Consider the following 20,354-nt stretch of genomic DNA (forward strand, 5'->3'; position numbering starts at 1 on the left):
ACTGGGGCAGCTGTACTACCTACACTGGGACTACCTACACTGGGGCAGTTGGACAAACTACACTGGGACTACCTATGCTAGGGCACAGCTATACTGCCCATGCTGGGGCAGCTATATTACCTACACTGGGGCAGCTATACTACCTATGCTGTGGAAGCTATACTACCCATGCTGGGGCAGCCATACTAGTTATACTGGGGAACTATACTACCTATACCAGGGCAACTTTATTACCTATACACACCCACTTTCCAGTGCAAAGACACGCCCCTTGTTTTGACCACGCCCCCTGCACCGCAAGTTCACAGCTACCTCTAGAGAAGATCCAGCACCTGTATAGCACCCCCTAAATAAAATTCCTAGAGCCGCCACTGTGCTGAGACAATGCGCTTTCTATAACAGAGCTGAGTGGGAGTGTCTGAAGACTGGGAGGAGGGTGGGCAATGCATACACAATAAAGCAGAGGAGAGTAAGGGGGAAATTACATTAGGATTGGCTTCAAAATAGACACAATTAAGATGGAGAATCTTAAGAAGGATTTTCTGTTTTTTTTTACTATAGAAAAATCACTAAAATCACAACGTGGACAGTGCAATACATATGTAAGTAGGGCAAGTATTTATCTTCTTATATATGTGTGTTTTTTCTGAGATATAATTGCTGACAGATCCTCTTTAAGACAAGACACAGAGCATTAATATCGTACTTTTCTCCTGGCAGACTCAAAGTGCCAGAGCTGCAGCCACTAGGGCACGCTCTATAGGCAGTAGCATTGTTATGGAATTTTGCCCAAGGTCTCCTCACTGAATAGGTGCTGGCTTACTGAACAGTAAGAGCCAAGATTCGAACCCTGGACTTCTCTGTCAGAGGCAGAGCCCTTAAACAGTACAATAAATATGGCAGCCTCCATATCCCTTTCTCCTTGTGTTTACTTGCATTGCGAAGATAATGTGCACATCAGTCGAGAAATATCTCATGAGAAAGGCTTAGTGTATAAGGACAAATCGACTCTTATACCTGCTTGTACATGGAAGAATGAATACTGTTCTGCATATTCGAATGATGCCCAGTACCTGCGTTTTTTGTACATTATATGCAATCTCCATGAAAAAAGCCGTAGTGGGAACACACAGGATGAGAATTTAAAAATACTCTTTACTGCGGTACCTTGTTGAAGATAGTGGGGAGGAAGGTGTTAACTTGCAGACTGCATCAGCATCTGGACCCGCTCAGTGGTACATAACCGCGTTTAATCCTTATCTCAGCTTAATTAGTGTGCGCTCTGATTAACGTCGGCATACAGCAGTGTGCAGGTCCCATAAACCGAGTGCTGGCAAAACATACTTTTCAATGCGACAAGTTCTTGCATTTCTTTCACGATTCTCGACCTTTGCTAAAGCCACATAGCCTGAAACATTCATTTTAGTTGCTCCACTCCCTGCTTTTGTCCTACAGGAATGGGGGGGGGGGGGGGGGGGGGGTACCTGTGGGTACAACGGCAAGTCATCCAAGGATTCTCCAGTGTGGGAGATAACTTAAGACCAGCGTCAGGGGACACCTTTACACTCAGCAAGCAGTGATCAAATGGGCCATAAGCAATCATTTTGGGTGGCAAACATCTACCGTGTGTACATGGCACAACCAGAAGTTACTCTTTTAGGTTATTATGGGCCTCTTTTATGAAGGCTCTCCCAAGGTGGAGATCATTGCAGAGCCGGGTTCACATGGTACAAAAAAAAAGGGTTCTGTTTAGCAAAGCAACAGGATCCATTCACATCAGTGTGTCTGGAATGGATACATTCGGTCCCTTCTGACGAGTAAAACGCAAGTATGGGCAGTATGTGATTTTTGCAGATCGGCTAGACAAAGCAGATGCCAGTGGAATCAATAGAAGCGTCTTAGAACAGACAGTGTCTGTTCTCACTAGACTTTCACCACGTACTTTCACAAATTACTCACCTCCCGCTCTCCATTTGGGTTCTCCACCACTGCTGCCCCCCATCCCCCCAGTCCCTCAGCATGAAAGAAGCCAAATCAGAAGCATCAGGATCACCATTGGTTTTCAAAGGACCAATGGGTATCCTCCATTCCCAGGTAAGATTCCTATTGGAGCACTAAGTGGTAGACCAATGAGAATACTCCCTGGTGCTCTTTTACAATCCAACAGGAGCCTGATGCTTCTGATGGGACTCGGATCTGTATACCAGCGCTTCTTCCATGAAGAGGAACTGAGCAGGGGTGCCAGCAGTGGCAGAGGACTCAAATGGATGTCGGCAATTGAAGAAGATGGGTGGCGACAGGAGTTCAGCCAGACACTGGAGGGTATGTGAAGGACACAAGTGGACATGTGCATTTTGCGGTTCCCTTGTGCATGTGGACAGTGTCAACCCATGACACGTCGCTCTTATGGGATACACTCAGAAGCCCACTTTGTGGTGTGTGAAACAGAAGAAGATTCTAGACAGTCTGAGAGAGGGGTTATACACGGAGTGGCTAAAAACTTAGAGACACCCTCTCATAATGAGTTGGTCCACCTTTAGCTCTAATCACAGCTGTTATTCTTCTTGGCATGGAGTCAACAAGATGCTGATACCGTTGCTGCGGAATATTGGTCCATGCTGGTATAATGGCAGCTCAGCTTGATCAGATTGGATGGTGGCGTTTCCAAGGTCTGAAGTTATCTTTCGACTTTGTCACATGCAGGGGTTGGTTTATGGTCAGGCCAGTTGCCAGCTCTCTTTTACCCAAGAGACCCTGCTGGCATTCAGTGTATTTTTTTTCTTGGAGAGCAACAGATCCAGAGGAGATTCACATACTTCAGAAGGTGGTTGGACCCACTACACTCAAAACTTTTTACTGTGTTTTCGTAACCCTGTGTTGTGAGTACCATATTAATAATTCAATTACATCCTCACAATTCATTGACTTACTCAACCATAAGGGGCTCCCTGTTCTCCCCTGCTTTTTTCATACCTGAAGGATCTGCAGGTTTTCCAGACTCTCGCTAACCTTTCCCAGCCGTGTTCCCTCCTGAGACAAACTTCTCTACAAAATCTCAGTTTCCCTACTGTGGAGAATGCAAATGGAAGTTCATAACTACTCTTACTGGTAATGGGATTACCATAAGTCCTCTACGAACTGCCTAAAATCCAGCCCAGTTGGTTAGTGCTCAGGGGCCTAACTACAAATCATGGGGCCCCACAGAAAAACTTTGATGGGGCCCCTTAATGTTTAAAACCCTTCCTTTGCCTCTTCTTGATGACCCTCACAACACAAGAGCCCATCTTACAGGGGTCATAAAACAAGTGTGGCCACAACCATAACGTGTGTAGCGATAAAAACACCTGATCTGGCGTATCAGAGGAAGGGAAGGTTATTTGTTGGGGCCCCCTCACACCTCTGGGCCCCCTGCAGTCACAAAGGCTGCTTCCCCCTAGTTATGTCCCTGTTAGTGCTGTTGGTAAGTACTGTATATCCTCAAGTATAAGTCTAGAAAATGAGGTCTGACTTACTTCATAAAACTATATGGGTCGACTTATACACGAGTCGTGGGCAACACTGAGCACACTAAGTAATGTGTGTACTATTAGTGACATGCCCATTTGCAGCCATTTACCCAGTGGTAAGTGACACTTTATTGATAAAGAAAATGTCAAGAAAACACAGGTCTGAACTGGCCACAACAATTAACAAGGGATTGGATGGGAGGAAATATTTCAGAATGTCCCTGACGGGGAGAACCCATGAAAATCCAATGACCGTGAAGAACAATTTTAAACGTTTAGCAGCAAGGAACTCGTTTAAGACAAAAATATAATAATTGGGTTCTCTCTGCTCATATAGCCATCAGATGGTCTCTTTATATCCGTGTCAGGAGTTTGTCTTTAACAATTCAAAATAAACTTGCTTTATGTTTGATGTGATGTTCTGTTCTTTGTGCAGAATTTCTCTTCTGCGGGGGTCATCTGTGACTCTGTCAGTTATCCAATTACATGGAGGGTGGAAGACAATTACTCTGTCACCGCAGAAACGGCAAAATGAAGCTGGGCGGGAACAGCACAATGAAGCTGGATGTTCCAACAAGGTACGGTGACCTTCACAACGAAATAAAAAAAGTGTCAAAGGAAAACGCCTTCCCCCTGTGGCGAACCTACTAATTAAGATGCATTAAGGACCTGCACTGCCCCTTAATCTTGGTGTGCTGAGAAGACAGCTAAATGGACCAAAAACTGAATGAGTTATCTTCACAATGTAGAGCGACTGTGTAGGAAGATGGGTCAGCTGGGCTGTATCTGTGAAATAACCACCACAATTATAACCCAGGTGCAGGATTTAACTTCATACTGATTTTATTTTTAAAGCAGAAACCAAGAACAAATACAATTCATCTTTTGCAGAAGTAACAGAGGCACCAGTAGAATAAAACAAGAACCGATATAAAAACAATAAAATCAGGGGGGTAAGGGTGGACTTACCTCCCCAGAAGCCAAACACAACCACTGTGATTAGTATAGACAACAATATTTAATCTGTACTCCAGTAGAAACAATTGCAACGCGTTTCAGCAAGGCTGGAGGGAATTCCGAACAAGGGGGGCGTGGTCAGGGAGTTCCGAACGAGGGGGGCGTGATCTGGGCGGAAGTGCGCGTTGCAATTGTTTCTACTGGAGTACAGATTAAAAATTGTTGTCTATACTAATCACAGTGGTTGTGTTTGGCTTCTGGGGAGGTAAGTCCACCCTTACCCCCCTGATTTTATTGTTTTTATATCTATTCTTGTTTTATTCTGCTGGCGCCTCTGTTACTTCTGCATATTGTTATCCACTGGGTGGATGGGTGTGAACACCCCTTCTTTTTTACTACAGAGAGCGACTTCTTAGCCTGAGAGGGGACAGGCCTAATATCCCCATATGTGCAAAGAGTGGTTGCCTGATACCTTGGCAACCCCTGTTTGTGAGTATATCTCTATTTGCTAATCACAATTGATCTCAAATACCATCGGTAATACACTATTGGGGGCTCCCGTTTGCTTTTTTCTTTGTTTTTACATAACAATTCTTCTTTTAGCACTCCTACCGGAGCCAGATTAATGGCTACTGTCCACAATGTTTGAGTTCAAGTGTCCAGAGCTCGAACTGAAGAAAATCAGGGTCCATGTACTTCTAGTAAAACTGAGCAACTGACTTAGGAGTTGATTTATCGAGGCAAATAGATTGCTCGCGCTAATCAGTCAGCGGGACCTAATTTGATCTTACTGCATTCTACGTGCACTAGTGGCAGTATAGCGTGCGTAATCAAACAGCGGCCACTGCTTTCAAAAGCTGCGCCGTAGTGTATCACTACCGTGTGGTTTTTGTAAGCAGCGGCCGCTGTTTGCTTAAATTAGGTCCCACTGATTGATTAGCATGAGCAACAGGAGGTTGCTTGCGCTATTTCCCTTGATGATTCAACCCCTTAGGCTCTATTCCCACTTGAGCAGAGAATGGACATTCTTTATCCTTTCTCCACTCATTGCTAAACGGACAGTAAATGGCTCCTATTTTATAAATAGGAGCCTTTTACACTTGTCACGATGCAATGGATACGTGGGATGCGCTGCAGTAAGCGGAACACACTTCTGTGCAGTCTGCGATTATTCCGGTTAGGCGGATGTAGTGTTGGACTGGGAGATGATCAGAGATGCCTTAAACCTGAGCTGGAGGTATCTAGTCCACCAAAGCATTGATTTGCCACCTTCTATGCCTGAGATATCCACTCCATAGTCATAGAGGGTGTCAGCCCAAGCAAGTTTATTATCGATTGGTTCATAGCAGGATGACGGAATGTAAAATGTTGTTTTTTGTGTGATATGTCCGATATCCGCTGAGTTATGGCATAATTGGAGAAAATTCCAATTTGGTCCCTCAGACAATTGGGGCGGGACTTCAGCCTGAGGTCAGATTGCTAAGGGTGGGAGAGCATCTCTTGTTACCATCCACACCCTCTGGCAGAGAAAGGGTTAAAAAACCGGTTGGACACAGGCTGAGGAGAGAGAGACTCCAGCCATCCTTATAACATCACAGATTTGGCTGGATTATAAAAGGACTTCTACCCATAACTGAACTTTATATCTTCTGTTGGACTTATTATCGCAAAGGACATGGTAACTTGACAAATTGCTCAGACTATCAATAGCTATTTTCCCATTTAATCTTTATTATTTCTGTATCAATTTGTCTCTATTGCTATATTTTTGTTCTGCATTATTTCTTTAAATAAACAATTAAAAATCGTTCGTCTAAGTGCTGTTCTGAAAATTTCTGCCAAAAGGATTTGCATCTCCTTAGAGACGTTACCATAACCGGTTTGATATTAATATCGGTAGTTTTGCTATCTCTAGAAGGGTTGTCAAATTAACCCCTTTTCATACAGGATTTAGCTACAGTTAGACTTACCACATTCGCACGCTTTAATTGCGGATTGGTGGCAGTGACCTGGCCTCTATATGAGAGCCCAGATTATATCGATTGTATATACAATCGAAATTGGACTGTGTGTGGACCAACCAATCCAAACGGTTACTTTGCCTGCAGTGCTGACTGCCTTCAGGATTCCCTCAGGGTCTCAAACTGAATGGTAAATTGCATGACAAAGGGAACAGGAATTGGATGGTGACTGCGCATACGTCACACCCAGGAGAAGTGCACCCTCTACGTATCTCTCCAGCGGCTGCTGGAGAGATATGCGAACAGCGCACTTCTTATGCTAGACTGACGTCAGTGCGGGAACCCGGTTCTCGTAGCTGTGGGCAGGCATGGGAGCGATCCAGGTATGTAAAAAATCTTTTTCCTTTTTGTCTCTTGTTCACTTTAAGTTTTTACTGTTTAATTGTCTCTGCTCAATGACACAATTAAGGTATGCCAGAGCTAAAATCTATGAACTTTTGACCCTTTTTGATATCTTTCCTGCGTTCATAAGCCATTTTCTGCCAGGAAAGTGTTTTATGGCTGTAATTCCTCAGTGAGGGTTAAGCTATAGTCCGACCCAGTCCCGACCCGTACATAAACGGTCACATTCATAAATTATGTTTAACTCTTTCAGGCAAAGAAAGAAAAAAAGAGCCAAGATTCGAACCATGGTCTAAGCCTCAAATCCTACATCAAGGGCAACAGCCTTAACCAGTACGCTAACCAGCTGATCCAGCCAAAATTATACCATTTTCAAATGCTATGATGTCTCTGTGTAACATACCCTATTTTTCGGCATATAAGACGCTCCGGATTATAAGACACACCTAGGTTTAGAGGGCAAGAACCAGAGAAAAAAAAAATACTAAACCTGGTGCGTCCATAGTCCAGGTACGTCTTGTGGATGTTCTCCCCTTCAATTATTGTGCTCGTATCACATGTGTCCCCTGTGTGTCCCCATCTGTCCCTCTTGTGTCCCCTTTTGTCCCCATGTGTCCTCCTCTGCCCCCGGTTTGTGTCCACCTCTGCTCCCCCCCTGTGGCCTCCTTCCCGCCTTGTGTATAAGTATATGCAGCGGCAGCACGGCTCACCTCATTTATGGCTCCAGTGGCAATCAGAGATCTCTCCTATCTCTTACTGTTTCCCTAGTGCTGGCTTCTGAACGCGTCATCAACAGAAGCCAGCACTAGGGGCGCAGTGAGATAGAGGAGAGATCTCCAATCGCCGCTGGAGCCGTGGGTGAGGTGAGCCTTGCTGCTGCTGCTGCTGCATATAATTATACACAGGGTGCAAAGGAGGACACACGGGGGGCAGAGGAGGAGGTGGAGGACACTGTGAGAAGACAGGGAGTCCCCGACATCGTTGTGGGTGGGCAGTTCGTATCGGCGGGTGTTTGTAAGTCGAAGACTCCCTGTATTTAGCATATAAGACTTCAGGGGCTACAAACACTGACTAAATAATTAATGAATACTAGCGGACCAATGGCGTAGCATACACTGCATAAGAGGGTAGCGGGCAGGATGGGGGTATTGGGCACAGCGGCGGGGAGGGGGGTCGCACCCCCCTCCCTCACCTGGGTCCCCCATCTGCGCTCCCCCTCCAGCTTAAGCTCAGCAGCAGCCTCCACCGCTATTAGTAAGAGGCAGCGGGCGGGGAGGACTCACCTCTTCCACGTTCCAACGTGTGTTCCACTGTCGTCACTTCCTGCAATGCCACCCACTGTATTGTAAATGGACAGCATTGCAGGAAGTGAGGACAGTGGAACGCACGCTGGAACGCGGAAGAGGTGAGTCATCCCCGCCCGCTGCCTCTTACTAATAGCGGCTGCTGCTGCTAAGCTCAAGCTGGAGGGGGAGTGCAGATGGGGGACCCAGGTGAGGGAGGGGACGGGGTCAGACCCCCCTCCCCACCACTGTGCCCAATACCCCCTTCCTGCCCACTACCCCCTTCAGCTCGGCGGCAAGTGTAGGACCGCCCCTGGGGGCAAGGCGCTACTTCTTCTTCTTGCTTGGACCAGCCCCTTCTTCTTGTTTGGACTGGCCCTGGGGGCTGGGCGCTACTTCTTCTTCTTCTTGCTTGAAGGTTGAGGCACTTAGCTTATTATATATATAGATAGATAGATAGATAGATAGATAGATAGATAGATAGATAGATAGTAAAAAAAAATTTAAAAAATTATTCATTATGTTTCTTTCACTACAGTTTGCTCACAGCTTGTCCCTGTTGTTTTAGTCTTGAATATTTTCTTATACCCTGGTTGAGCACCAAATAAAAATATAGATAAGTTAATTGCTTCCCCCCCAAATTGAGTCAACAACAGGGGCATAAGACAAAGACTATGGTAGGCAGGGCCGGCCCGCCCATGAGGCGGGGTGAAACTTTTGCCTCAGGCTGCACTTCTGGGGGGGGCGGCACCCGCCCATCTGTGGGTGTGGGGGCCGCCCGAGCTGGAGGGGATAGCGGGCAGATAGGGGGTATTGGGCCTTCGCCTGGGTCCCCCATCCTCCGCTCCCCTCCAGCTTTAAAAAGTTACATTGCTGCCTGTAGCTATTGTAAGCGGCAACGGGCGGGGATCACTCACCTCTTCCTCGTTCCAGCGTGCGCTCCACTGATGTCACTTCCTGGGCGGCGTAGCAGGAAGTGATGTCAGTGGAGCGCAGGCTGGAACGAGGAAGAGGTGAGTGATCCCCGCCCGTTGCCTCTTACAATAGCTGCAGGCAGCAACATAACTTTTTAAAGCTGGAGGGGAGCGGAGGATGGGGGACCCAGGCGAGGGGGGGGGTCCGACCCCCCTCCCCGCCACTAGGCCCAATACCCCCTTCCTGCCCGCTATCCCCTCCAGCTCGGGTGGCCCCCCCACACCCACGGCTTGGGGGGGGGGGGGGCGGCAATTTCTTTAAAGATTGCCTCAGGCGGCAAAAAGTCTAGGGCCGGGCCTGATGGTAGGGATCAGATTGTGAGCTCATCTGAAGCTAGGTTCACACCATACAATGTTCTGGCAGATTTACATGCCAGATCGATTATTTCCAACATGTCCGATCTGAATTTCGATCGATTTTTTGATCGTTTTTTTCCATGAATTTTTGTTCAGTTCTACGAAAATCGATTAAAAAAACAGATTGAAAAACAAATGGAAAACCGATCGAAATTCAGATCGGACATGTTGGAAATAATTGATCTGGCAGGTAAATCTGCCAGAAAATTGTATGGTGTGTACCTAGCATGAGGGACAGTTTGTGACATGACTATGTACTCTGTAGACAGCTGCGAAAATTCCAGCCCTATATCAAAACGCAGTAAGGGCCCTTTTCCACTACAGTGTTTGCGATGGCTGAATCGCAAAACCGCAAACCGCTAGTGATTTTTCAAATCGCTACAGTTTGCTTTTAACATAGGAATCGTGGTAGGTCATTTCCACTACCGCGATTCGTTTTTTACCCGAACGCGATCGCGCGGCGGAGCGATTATTGCCGTGATTTTGCTATGCAGTGCATAGCATAGCAAAATCGCGATCGCAAAAGGCGGAAAATCGCCGCAAAATTTTGTGCATTTGCTGAATCGCAATCACTAGCGTTCAGCGCGAACGCTAGTGATTGCTAGTGGAAAAGGGCCCTAACTAAGATTCTATTTTCACAACACTTTTTTTTTTTTTGTAGAGAATATCTTGTCACAAGGATAGTCTTTGGCGCCCTCTGATGGTGATTTATTTGAATACGTTTCATAAAGGATGTTTTGACTCTTCATCAGAAGGCATTCATGAGTAATCTGCTGCAAAATACATTTACATGCTGCATTACCTGCCCAGAAGCTTAAATTCAACTGTTCTGAGAGGACATATTTAAATTATTCTATGATATAAAATCACACAGTAAAGGGGCCCAAACACTGGTCGATTTCAGTGATTGATCGATTCTATAGAATCGATAGATAGATCGCAAATCGATTCTATAGAATCGAGCAATCTACGGCCGATTTCGATCGATTTGATCTATCTGACAGGATGGAAAATCTAGGTTGATCTGCTGCTGGCAGCAGATCGATGGCTCATACAGTTGCATTGGATCTAATGGTGCAGTAATGCATTTAGATCGATTTTCAATAGATTTCAGAATAAAATCTGTTCCTAGTGTGTGGCACAGATCAGATAGATTCCTGTCAGATTCGACCTGATAGGCATCTGACAGAAATCTATCTGATTATCGCATCTGACAGAAATCTATCTGATGATCGAATCTGCTGCAAATCTATCAGTGTATGGTCACCTTAAAGGAATTATCAGAACTACTGCACCTGCACAGTACGCTGCAAACAACGTGGGTTGGATTGACAGCGGCGTTTCACACAGGCGCAGTAAGGACGACTTCGAGGTCGTCATCTGCACCGTGTGAGGACCTTCGGGCCAGCAGCTAAGAACGGAGCAGTCGGCGTGGGACAGTTAGCTGCGAGGGGCTGGAGAAAGCCCCAGGTAAGTAAATGGGATATACTGTATGTTAAAAATGCCTGATGATTCCTTTAACCACTTAAGTACCAGCGGTCTCTGCCCCCTTAAGGACCAGAGACCGCTGGTACAAGAACAACAGAATCCCGACGAATCGCCGCGCATACCCGCCGCAATCGCCATCATCGACGCTCGCCGGGACCATCCTGACACTCATTCTGCCGTCTCTATGACGACAGAGTCCTGTGAGCCAGTCAGGAGCCGCTTTCATTGGCTCCTGACCGTGTCTATCAATGTAAGCCAATGGGAGCAGCTTACATTGATAGACACGGCCAGGAGCCAATGAAATCGGCTCCTGACCGGCTCACATGGCTCTGCCGTCATAGAGACAGGCAGAGCCTGTGAGCTGCGGCGAGAAACGTCGGTTTGAGCGGCGCGATCGGTGGGGAGCGACGGAAACGGCAAAGAGGCGCTGCGGACGGAGATTGAAATCTACGCCCTGCCAGTCAGGAGCCCACCAAAACAGGGCGTAGATTTCAATCACCGTGGTCCTAAAGTAGTTAAGAAAGAAATTCTTTAAAGCAAACCTGAGACTTTAAAGCAAGTCTGAAGTGATTTACATAAAAACAGAAAACAGATACAGAGGGAAGGCTCTGGGTCCTATAGAGCAGTGTTCCCTAATCCTGTCCTCAAGGCCCACCAACAGTGCATGTTTTGTGGAAATCCACAGAGGTAGTTAATCAGCTCTGCTGAGACACTAATTACCTCACCTGTGCATGTTTGTGGTTTTCTGCAAAACATGTACAGTTAGTGAGCCTTGAGGACAGGGTTGGGGAACTATGCATAGAGCCCTTCTGTTCCTCTCACGGTCTCCGTGTTCTCACGCTGTCTCCCCAGTTTAAATCTCTTACTGTGTGAGGATTTGGAAGTCTCTGGAAGCCAGAGAGCTCTGGAAGGCGGGTGGCTCTGTACTGCGCATGAACGAGGGGGCGAGAGAGCGTGCTCACGCATGCGCAGTACGGAGCAGCCCGTCTTCGAGAGCGCTTCAGCTCCCAGCGACTTCCAAAGCCTCCCGTGGTGGCAGAGAGCAGTATTTGACCTATCGGTCTAAGACTGCTAACATGGGGTTACAGCACTGGATCGAGCGGACCGTAATAGGAATGGGAAGGCTCTATAGGATACAGAGCCTCCCCTCTTCTTAGATAAGTATCTGTGTTGGGGTTTTTTTTGTTTGTTTTTTTCTTTTTGCCCCAGGTTAACTTTAACCTATTGAGGACCACAAGTTTATACCCCCCTAGTAACCAGGCCATTTCTTACAATTCAGTACTTTAACAGTTTATTGTCCTCCAATGCAGCTTTAACAGTTCATTGCTCGGCCTTACAACTTAGCACCCAAATGAATTTTACCTCCCTGTGTTCCCACTAACAGAGCTTTCTTGTGTTGATCTCTGATTACTGCTGCGTTGTATTTTTTATTTTTAATTAATTAAAATCATTTTTTTTAAATAAAATAACTATTTTTTAAATCCCCCCCCCCCCAAATTGGCTCTACACTGCGATCCATGCACTACATGATCCTATCAGAGGCATCGCGAGAGTCACGCCATATGGTGTAATGGAGGAATGAGGAAGCCCCTCTGCAGCCGCCATCCTGCGTTAGGCGATCGCAGAGTGGTTAAAGTGACACTGAAGCGAAAAAAAACTTATGATATAATGAATTGTATGTGTATTAGGGCTCATTCACACTAGAGCGTTTTGCCGCGATTTCGGCAAAACGCTCAAACGATATCGCTTTTTAAAAGCGTTAGTGTAATAAAACCCTATGGGCCCGTTCTTACCTGGGCGATATGCCCAATAGAAGCACTAAACGCGATCGTGGAAAAATCGCCACAGTGTTCAGTGAATTTCCGCTGAAAAATCACTCCCACAAAACACCAGCCAAAATCGCCGGCGTTTTGCGTTTCTAAGTGTGAATGGGCCCTTACAGATCATTGCTAGAACATTAGTAGCAAAGAAAAGGAGTCTCATATTTTTAATTTCAGTTATATAGTTTTTTTTTTTATAACTTTGCATCATTCTTTCATATTTGCAATTAAAAACCGCACTCTGTATTTTAAATTATGAAACAGAGCAGAGCTAATGACCCTTTGAAATCCCCTGCAGTAAAACCTTATCTGAAGCTGTGTCTCACTGTTTCTTTGATGTATAAGTGCTTTAGAACACAGCACTATAGCCAAAACAAGTTGGGTCAGAGAACTCAGAGAAGCTCTTTTGTATAGATAACAACTGAAGCTTCTTAACTCTTCCTCTACTGGAAACAATATGAGACTCATATCTGTGCTACTAATGTTCTGTTTCTTAAGGTCCGTAGACACGCCGGACTGGAGGCAACGATGGGTCCGTCGTCACCTCCCGCTGGGTGGGCGTTCCAACAACAGTCCGGCGTGTGTACGCACTGTCGGCGGACTGATACGGCTGTTTCTGAGCGATCCGCCGGGTGGATCGCTCAGAAACAGCCATATCAGTCCGCCGACAGTGCGTACACACGCCGGACTGTCGTTGGAACGCCCACCCAGCGGGAGGTGACGACGGACCCATCGTTGCCTCCAGTCCGGCGTGTCTACGGACCTTTAGTTGTACTACACATAGAATCATTATATCATAAGTTTATTTTCACTTCAGATTCACTTTAATCGATTTCAGCCAGAAATCAATCGAAATTGATTGGACGGCTATGTTGGAGCATCAATCTCGAGCAGATTCAAATCTACTGGAGAAAATCAATAAGTGTATGGGCACTATTAGTTTGCTCATGTGCTCAATCAGGCATTTATACATCCAGCACATCATTTCTGATTGTCTAATCAATAGTGTTTTGACAAGATTCTCTTGACAAATAACCATATGGGAACATGGAGACATTCTGTGCAGGTGAGTTTTTTTATTAAGAACATAGCGGTAAGAATACGCTTTTATCAGCAACAATAGTGATGTCTGTGGACTACATGGTCTTGTCAGATCAACCTGATCTGGCTGAACAGAAATCCTTAGGTGATCAGATCTACCATTGTTCAAGCGCCTTACACTTGTAGAGCAGGAGAAAATGAGTGTCACTTGTTCCAACCCTGTATGACTCCTGATATTGGCATCATCCGCACAGGCTGAATACCATTAATTCTCACTTTTAAATGAGGCTTCCTTTCTACAGAGGTTCACTCTAGGAATTCTGGGTAGCCACAGCATGCAGGTACTACCCCCCTTCCCTCCCCTGGAAAACTCTTCTGTCATAGTTAGTCAAGTGACTGCTGTCTGTATAATATACATTTACATAGTATGTATTAGTCCAGACCTGTTGTTTAAACCTTCTTCAAGCCTGCACCTATCAGAGATCAGAGATATTGCTACGCAAGAAAGAAGGATAATAGAAATTAATCCACAATTAACATCTAATCTTTTGTTTATAATATGCCAAATGTGTTTAAAGGAGTACTGTAGGGGTTCAGGGGAAAAAGTTGATCTTACCCAGGTCTTCTAATGGTCCCCCGCAGACATCCTGTGCCTGCGCAGCCACTCACCGATGCTCCAGTTCACTTCTGAAATGTCCCACTTTTAAGTCAGAAAAGCAGCGCGCCTGCGCCCTCGCTCCTGCTGACGTCACCAGGAGTGTATTGCACAGGCCCAGTACGGTCTGCGCTCGCGCAGTACGCTCCTGGTACAATGCATGCTCCTGGTACAGTACAATGTATTTATTCATAAAAGTGCTGGGGAAATCGGTAAACAAAGTGCTTTTTCAAGCGCTTTGCGATTTCCCTATACCTTCCATTGAGCCAAACTGCTCATAAAATGGTACATGTAGTGCGTTTGCGATTTCAAATAAATCGAAATGCTCACGTGAACACTGTCATAGGAAAACATTGTGCAATCGCTTTTAGGGCGATTTCTAAAATCGCCAGGGATTTAAAGTGAATGGGAACCCATATTTAAATAAAAAAGTCAGATACTCACCTAAGGAGAGGGAGGCTCTGGGTCACATAGAGATTTCCCTCTCCTCTCCCGGTCCTTGTCGTTGCTCTGGCTCCCCCGTAGCGGTATTCGACCGTTTCGGTCAAATACAGCTGTTCCCCTGCCGAAGGGAGGCTTCTGAAATGCTTTAGGGAGCCCGAGTGCTCCCGAAGACGGGCCGCTCTACACTGCGCACGCGCGAGCGTCCTCTATGACGCACTCGCGTGTGCGCCGCCTGTCTTCGGGACTCGGCTCCCGAAGACTTCCGAAGTCCCCGCGGCGGCGGATGCGAACGGGGAGCCAGCGCAGCACAGAGGGCACCAGGAGAGGAGAGGGAAGGCTCATTAGGACCGAGCCTTCCCTCTCCTTAGGTGAGTATCTGACTTTTTTTTAATTTAAATATTGGGTCACATTAGCTTAAAAAAAAAAAAAAAAAATGGAAACGCTCATAGTGTGAACAAGCCCTTAAAGTTCCTCCTTAGATCAGACCCAAAATGACCGCATTCGATTTGACCACAGAAACTTTGTCAGCGCTTGGCGTTCTTTGTACTGTGAAAGTTAGGAATTACTGTTGGTATATTTGCCTGCATTTCTGCTTTAGTTGCTCTTTATAGATTCTTGAAAAGGCTCATGCTGATTTGCCGCCTGCTGGCGCTTTACAATGATACATCACTGCTATATAAAAATTACAGACTGTTCATAGCCTGCGATCATTACACAGAACAGCGCGTTTTCTCAGGTATCTGCCAGTCAAATGCACTGAAAGATTGCATAATGAGCGATTATTGCATAGCAGTTTAGGGTGGACTTATTTTAGCTATATTTAGAAAGTATTCATACCAGAAGAGAAAAAATATGAATGGCTCAGGAGATTCAAAGTAGAAGTTAAAGTCTTAGGGTCCATTCACACTAGAAAATAGCAAAACGGTAGCGCTTGGCACTACCATTTTCCACGGGTGATTTTACCGCGAGTAGCGCGGTAAAATCACTGTACACTTCCGAGATGCCCAATGAGTGCGATCAGCGCTTGTTTAAGCATTGTACCGCGATCGCTATGAGAATCGCAGCAAAATGCTGCAGGTAACATGGTTTGCGATTGCCGTTAATCGTGAAATGCCCGCAATCGTGGCAGTGAGATCACTGCCATTTTATTGCACTAGCGCTTCGGCCATCAGCGGGAATCACCCGCTAATCGCCCTTAGGGCTCAAACCCACTAGAGTGATTTTGTGAGCGTTTAGGGAGCGATGCAAAATGCTAGCGATTTCCCTAAACGCTCAGCTAATGTTAATGGATGGGCCAAATTCCACTGGAGCGATTGCGATTACCAAAATCGCAAACGCTGGACATGCAGCATTTTTAGCGTTTAGCGATTAGCGTTTCTGCAATGTAAAGTATATAAACGCTGGCGTAATCGCTCGTCAGAACCTACACAGAGCGATTTTGCTAGCGTTTGTACGTTACTGCGCACTGTAAAAAAATTTAATTAATTGAAAGGACCAATCAGAATTAAAAACGCTAATCGCTACACAATCGCTGGCAAAAAGCTGACACTTTTTAAAAATGCTACCAAAATCAACAGCAATCGCTCAAGAAATCGCTTACAAACCGCTCATACAAAACGCTAGCAATTGCGATTAATGATAGCTATTTGTAGTGAGTTTCAGGCCTTATTTGTACTTAGACTCAGCTGTGCCTATAATGAGGCTCTGATCTATAATGGAATGTGTGCATGTGTTAGTAATTTTACTTCTGTTCTAAAATACAAGCTTATGACTGCCACTGTTCACATTACAAAAATTAGTCCGGTGAACTAATAATTCAGCTTTAGGTCAAAGCTCAGAACTTCTTCTCCGCTCTAAGAGATAGACACTGTGTGATAACCTTTATGGGAATATAATCCTTCATTAAAATTTTTGTAAATCCTGACAAGCCTGAAGTTTTAACTTTGGAGAAGGCACTGAAAGGGTTAAGCCTCAGTGTTTACTGTATAGGGAGAGCTGCCTTGGCAGAGCTCTTGCAGTCTTAACAGTTGCTGAACTAATTAGACACTTTGATCTGGCTGAACAAACACAAAACACAGAACAGTGCATTTCTTCAGCAACTACAGTACATGTGGAACAAAGACTTTTCATTGTGTGCTGTGCAATAGTTCAGGTCCACTATGAAAGACACCTAAAGTGAAAGGGATATGGAGGCTGTCATATTTATTTCCTGGTTGTCCTGCTGATCCTCTGCTTAGCCATAGTCCCTGAACAAGCATGCAGCGGAACAGGTACACAAAGGGGATAAGAGGAGCCCAAGTAGAAACTCGTTTAAAAACACATGAGCGTTTTCATTGAAGTTGAACTCTGCAGTGTTGATTCTTTTATGACGTTTGATTCTTTTATGATGTTTTCACTCTAACTTGCTTTTCAGTAACATGCCCAGACATGTCCTCTATGACCTGGCTAATCATTTCCAAATTGGACAGATTCTATTCCCTTCCCAAGCATGATAGGGCGTTATCATCTTCCATGTCGCTTGTATTGGAGATAGTTGCTGAGTAATCAGTTGTGTGTCCGGTGTTTGTCTTCTATACTAGTCTACAGTTCAGTTTTGTCATAGGTTGATGATCTGCTATAGTCAATTTAGAATAGTCGATTATGCTTGCTGCTAAGCTGCTGTATGTTGTTAGTTCTGGTGCACAAAAGCAGCAGCCACTCAAGCAGTATTGTACTTTGTAGGAGAACCATTTGCATTTATTGCTTTTTTACAGCAGGAACGCATTTTCGGGAGGGACAGTGCCAAATCCCTCTGTCCCTCTTTCTCCCTTATTTGTCCCTCTTTCGGGACTTATGTACAGATCTGTGTAAATATATGTATTTTTTCTTCTGAAAATCTGTTTAATTGACTCTAAATGTTATTTTTAAATGAATATATTTTTTATTTTCAGATGATAAAATGAAGAAGAACGAATTTAGTTTTCAGTGTGGTCTGAATTTTAAAACTTTGTCTTTTGCTTCTGAATTTTTTCTGGTATCAGTGACTAGGGATGTGTCTTGAAGTGTCCCTCTTATCTCAAAAAATGTTGAGGTATGGGAATGAACAGGTTTTCAGTTTAAAGTTAAAGAGACTCTGTATTGAAAAAAAAATGTCCCGGTTGGGGGGGGGGTTACTCACCTCGGGAGGGGGAAGCCTCGATAGGATCCTCCTCTATCCCACGGTGATCTCGCTCTGGCCCACGCGATGCACAGCCGACAATTTGTCAGGCGGTGCAATATTTACCTTCCCGGCTCCAGCGGGGCGCTGTTGCGGCTCTCCACCCGGAAATAGACGGAAATAGCTGATCCTAGTCGGGTCTGATCTACTGCGCAGGCGCAGGACTTGCGCCTGTCCAGTAGAGCGGACCCATCTAGGATCAGATATTTCTGTCTATTTCCGAGTCGAGAGCCGCTACTGTCCCTGCACTGAAGCCGGGAAGGTAAATATTTACAAGCCCGCCGTTCGGGGAGCTCTATCGCTGCCGCCGTGGGACGGAAGAGGACAAGGTAAACCTCTAGCATTCCTCCTCCCGAGGTGAGTACCCCCCAGGGGCATTTTTTCAATACAGGTCCTCTTTAAAGTCTGTACACACCAGGGGATTTTTTTTCACCCAGCAGGGATCAGTAAGCGGTCCCTTGGGCGACAGCGCAGTGATGAGTCGCTGACACAGCACAGACGTGTCATCAGCCTCCAGGCTAGCGTGGTGTCTGTAGTTGTGGAAGGGGGGAGGGGGGGGAGAATGAGCAGTGCACAATGGAGCGGATTCCTGGGGGAGAAGGGAGAACAATGCAATCGGGCTGGGCTCAGGTGTCGGGTATTGCTTAAAGGGAACCTGAAGCGAGTAAAATTATTTAAAATAAACACATGGCGTAGCTGAAAATGAATATTACATACTAACCTCACCGTCAGTTCCTCTCAGAAGCTCACCATTTTCTTCTAACAGTGATCCCTTCCAGTTCTGACAAGATTTTGTCAGAACTGAAATATACCACTTGCTGTCAGTTATATATCAGCAGCTGTCAGTAACAACTGAATGTGCAAGGTAATGTTCATGTTTCCCTATGGCTCAAATGGGCGATATTACAGGTAACAGTGTGCTGACCAGGAAGCTGTTATGGGGTAATGGCCATTTTTAAAATGGAGGACGGAGAATTCCATCGGTTACAGTGGACAAAAGGGATGCAGGAGAGGAGAAAGAGATTGAGGAGTAGGCAACATGGGAGGTAAGTATGACCTGTGTATGGTTATTTTGACTTTTTATCTTCAGTTCAGGTTCTCTTTATGCTGCATACTCCCCGCTCGATGGGTCCTGCGATGTCCCCTTGACGACGGTCGCTAGTGATGCCTCTTCCTGTCAGCGGGTTAAGCGCAAGGTCATGCGGCATACACGATGGCACAAGCTAGACTTCCAGCGATCACAGTACTTTGCGTGGTGTTGTCAGGGATCTTAAAGATCCTATCTGCCGTGTCGGTCTTTAGTCAGTCTTCAGTCGGGAAAATTGTTGGGAAAATCACCAGGTGGGTACATAGCTTAAAGATCCGGCATGACAGATCTTTAGCAGACATCGGGAGGCTGCTGTACACATGTTGGATGAACTCCCGATACTCAACCCAGGCCAGGGCTGGCGCTTCCATAGAGGCAAAGGGGGCAATTTCCCCAGGGTCCCAGAGCTTCTAGAGCCCCCAAGTTGTCTCCCCCCTCCAGCTATGGTGACCAATGGGTACAGGGTTAACTTGCACTACCTGTTGAAATGCGGCCAAAGTCCAAAGCATAGAGTGCGATGCTGCCTCCTGTGTCCTGCCTGGATTAGGTAAGACTGCTCTGTGTACACTCTGCATTTGTGGAGGAAAGCAAGAAGGAAATAATGAGGATCCCACATAAGATGGACACATGATAATATTGTGTGATGGGAGGGGTAGGATGGGGCCTGGCAGCCAGCTTGGGGGTCCTGGGGTAGATTTGCTGTGGGGGATGTCTCAGGGGGCCCCCAAGTTACTTTCACTCTGGGGCCCCAGAGTAGCTTGAACCGGCCCTGACCAAGGCAGTCTTTGTCATACGCCATTGCTAAGTTTAAACCAGCGTGTGTGCGTAGCTTAACATAGGCCCCTTCCCCACTTGCACCTTGCTAGACGCATTTTCAGCAACACGCAAGGACATCAGACGTGCATAGACTGCACTGTCTGACGTTTCCAACCATGCATTGCAATTCAATTGGATCAGCACTGCATCAGAGACCAATGCAAGTGCAATGTGCTGCTATGGCCACCTACACTGCATGCAGTGCACAAGTGGGGAAGAGACCCTGCACATAGCTGAAAAGCGGGGTGGAGGTTTTGGCTAGCATCTAGCATGTGTTTCGAGATGTCATAAATATTCAGCATTCATTGTAGATCTTTATAGATGATGACGCCCAAGCCCACTGTCCTCTCCCCGCCCTGCCCACCAG

At 46.0% G+C, this 20,354-nt stretch overlaps 1 protein-coding gene across 5 annotated transcripts in view; it reads left to right on the plus strand.

Annotated features, from left to right (window-relative positions):
- TP53INP2 (tumor protein p53 inducible nuclear protein 2) overlaps positions 1-20,354 on the plus strand; it is a 340,314-nt gene that overhangs the window by 210,033 nt on the left and 109,927 nt on the right. For all 5 annotated transcript variants that reach the window (XM_068264215.1, XM_068264216.1, XM_068264219.1 and 2 more), the window contains one exon: positions 3,943-4,084. The gene's annotated coding sequence lies outside the window, so the exon portion shown is untranslated. The remainder of the gene's footprint in view (positions 1-3,942; positions 4,085-20,354) is intronic.

This window comes from Hyperolius riggenbachi, chromosome 12, assembly GCF_040937935.1.
Source record: "Hyperolius riggenbachi isolate aHypRig1 chromosome 12, aHypRig1.pri, whole genome shotgun sequence".
NCBI classification, from domain to species: Eukaryota; Metazoa; Chordata; class Amphibia; order Anura; family Hyperoliidae; genus Hyperolius; species Hyperolius riggenbachi.